Source organism: Pseudophryne corroboree, chromosome 1, assembly GCF_028390025.1.
Source record: "Pseudophryne corroboree isolate aPseCor3 chromosome 1, aPseCor3.hap2, whole genome shotgun sequence".
Classification (NCBI taxonomy): domain Eukaryota; kingdom Metazoa; phylum Chordata; class Amphibia; order Anura; family Myobatrachidae; genus Pseudophryne; species Pseudophryne corroboree.
Window position 1 is genome coordinate 1,142,550,406 of NC_086444.1, and position 3,593 is coordinate 1,142,553,998.

At 40.3% G+C, this 3,593-nt stretch overlaps 1 long non-coding RNA gene across 1 annotated transcript; it reads left to right on the forward strand.

Moving 5' to 3' along the window:
• The first annotated feature begins 387 nt into the window (after positions 1 to 387).
• LOC135001180 (uncharacterized) lies at positions 388 to 1,343 on the forward strand. Its single transcript, XR_010202763.1, has 3 exons — positions 388 to 473; positions 942 to 1,038; positions 1,134 to 1,343. It is a non-coding gene; the product is annotated as an uncharacterized LOC135001180 (long non-coding RNA).
• The last annotated feature ends 2,250 nt before the right edge of the window (positions 1,344 to 3,593 follow it).

The following is a 3,593-nucleotide window of genomic DNA, read 5'->3' on the forward strand; positions in this document are numbered from 1 at the left end:
GGGTAAGGTTTTGTTTTTGATTTTACAATAGTATATTATCAACTTTGAAAGTGGTCCCATTTATTAGTATACACTTTGTACCAACTATATGTATTTTATTGACTGGTTAACCACTAATCATTTATAAATGTAATTTTTTAAAGAGTATATGATATGCACTAATTATATATATTCACTATATAAATATGACAGATTTATTCATGAATATGAAACTAAGTTATATGAGTTATACACTCACTTATATAATTTTTATAGTTAATAGATCTTCCCCTTACTAAGTGAAAGGAGTATTTGTTTCTCCATGGGGTGGGAACTCTTTGTACCATACTGGTACTTTAATAGATGGTCTAATTGATATCAACCCAATTAATTTACCAGGTCTACCACGTGTTCTAAATTGGTTAGACATACCCATTTGAATTGCCTTCACTCCTGAGTCTCTGAGTGTCAGGTTCAAGCTGCTGACCGACGAGGTATGTGCTATATTATAGAGATTTCTTTAATGATTGGCACTAATGAACTACACCCCCTGTGGGTAGCACTTTGAGTAATTTCTTTGAATTATTCGATCATAGATCAGTGATACCGTCCATAAAGGATGGGTTTCCCTAATAAACATATCATGTGGGTTCACTATACTGATGGTTAATACAATTAGTCCTGGGTTTTCCAAATATGAATAAATGGCTGGTTATAATCAGATCATTTAGTAGAGGATCGTTGTATAGTGGTAACATTGGAGTTTGTTATAGCCAATTCTGTGGCTTTGTTCTGTATCATATATAGAAACCACACGGGTTAGTCATGAGATCTGTTCATTAGTGATCAGACATTAATTGATACCAGAATTTTTATAATTATGGGTGTCAAAATAAGATAGGGGTCTATTTATGAACTCGTAGGTGTTCTTATAATTAATACCCAATTAATCAATTTATTAGGTTCCTTATGCTTGCGAACCAGTTAGATTCTATACACATATGAATCTTCCCCATATTCGAATATCTGAATGTCAGACTCAAGCTGATGATATATGAGGTATGTGCCGTTCCCTTGGATTAATCCCAATCTCTGCCTAATTGAACAAAAAGTGTCCTTTAATTAATAAAGGTTATTAAACGTTTTTTAATTAGGTATGGTCCTCGCTGTATCAATCAAGTCCCATTGAAATATTGAAACGTTGTTCATACATCTTTGAATGACCTTTTATGTGCTGACAATATGTTCTGAAATGAAGAGGTATGTTTTTCACAACCTGTGCTTTTTGGTTCTCTTTTTTCCTCTTTCTTCATGTTATTTATTCTGTTTTCCTCCTCATGTTGCTATGTCATGTTCTTTTGATACCAATATGTCATGTTATATGTGAGTGTAAGATGCTTATTGCTATGTATTTGTTTTGACTTATTATTCTACAATTGTAGATTTTACCCCTGATGAAGTCTTGGAACAAGACGAAACGCGTTGGGTTATTTATCTATCTATTATCTGATGTTACCTCCGAATCTACAATAAGGAGAAGGAGGAAATCGTAGTGATATATCTACGCTTTTTCCTCCATCACTACAAACTGATTGTTCAAATTGTGCGACAAATGTAAATGTATCAACTCTGTATACTTATGAACATTTGTGTCGGGTTTATATGTTGTTTTAATACATTTTTATGTTAGTATTTGTTATCTGACGTAATTTATCCGGAGAGTACTGTAAGGGTCCGTTTTTAGGTAGGGCGTTGATATAACTCCCTTGGCGCCATCTCCTCTATTTCGTTTCATATATATATATGTGTGTGTAGATATATATATATATATATATATATATACACACACACACACACACACACACAGGCACACTAGTTTTACGGACCCAGCATATACTGGGTCACCTCAGTCCCCACCCCCGTGATTGGCTCCGCCCAGTTCTGGAAAACCCCCCCATGCAAATCCTGCGTTTGCCACTGAGAACGAAGAAAAAACCGTGAGTAAAATTCCTAACTGCATAGCAAATTTACTTGGCGCAGTCGCACTGCGGACATTGCGCATGCGCAGTAAGCGGAAAATCGCTGCGATGCGAAAAAATTTACAGAGCGAACAACTCGGAATGAGGGTCCATGTGCACTGCAGGGGGGACAGATATAATGTGCAGAGAGAGTTATATTTGGGTGGGGTGTGTTCAAATTGAAATCTAAATTGCAGTGTAAAAATAAAGCAGCCAGTATTTACCCTGCACAGAAACAAAAGAACCCACCCAAATCTAACTCTCTCTGCACATGTTATATCTGCCCCACCTGCAGTGCACATGGGCCCTCATTTCAAGTTGATCACTCGCTGGCTAGATATAGCAGCCATGCAAACGCTATGCCGCTTAGTAGAAGTGCGAACACATGTGCAACCGAGCTCTGCAAAAACAGTTTGTGCAGTTTCTGAGTAGCTCTGAACCTACTCAGCGCTTGCAATCACTTCAGCCTATTCGTATCCGGATTTGACGTCAGACACCCGCCCAGCGAACGCCCAGCCACGCCTGCGTTTTTGCAAACACTCCCTGAAAACGGTCAGATGACACCCAGAAACACCCCCTTCCTGTCAATCTTCTTGCGGCCATCAGTGCGACTGAAAACTTCGCTAGAACCTGTGCACAACCACAACGGGCTTTGTAGCCATACGTCACACATGCGCATTGCGGTGTTTACGCATGCGCAAAAATGCTGATTTTTAGCCTGATCGCTGCACTGCGAACAACGGCAGCTAGCGATGAACTCAGAATGACCCCCATGGTTTTGCCCAACTGCTAACAAATTTGCTGCTACGATCAGGTCTGAATTACCCCCAGTGTTTCAAGTAACTGCACAGAACACCCGCAACTGTCACCGCTCACAGGGGGGTTTATTTACTAAAGTCCCGATTTTGTCCGAGTTTTTTTTTTTTTCAAAGTGTCAACACGGGAATTTACTAAGCACAAATCTCGGCAGTGTGGGGGCTATTCGTAATGGTTTTCACGGCAGAGGGCAGAAATACGAATGAATAGACCATCGGTTAAATGCGGCTGTTTGTTCATACAACACAGTGATTTACTATTCATTCGTATTTTGGTGTTTGTCAGTGAATGTTCAATTGTGGTCGTATTTCTTGGCAAATCATAAAAAAAAGCAGCAAAAAAATAGACTTGCTTTTTCCTGGCGTGTTTGTATAGTCATGCACGAATCAGTGAGATCCGTGCATGCTTATCTGTGGGAAAGGGTCTGTTTTCCTTAAAAATAAAAAATAAAAATTGCGTGGGGTCCCCCCTCCTAAGCATAACCAGCCTCGGGCTCTTTGAGCCGGCCCTGGTTGTAAAAATACAGGGGAAAAATTGCGTAGGGTCCCCCCATATTTATAGAACCAGCACCGGGCTCTGCATCCGGTCCTGGTTCAAAAAATACGGGGGACAAAAGATGTAGGGGTCCCCCATATTTTTTAAACCAGCACCGGGCTTCACTAGCCAGAGAGCCACAGGCGGGGGACACTTTTACATAGGACCCTGCGGCCGTGTCATTACCCCCCCAACTGGTCACCCCTGGCTGGGGTTCCCTGAAGGAGTGGGGACCCCTTAAATCAA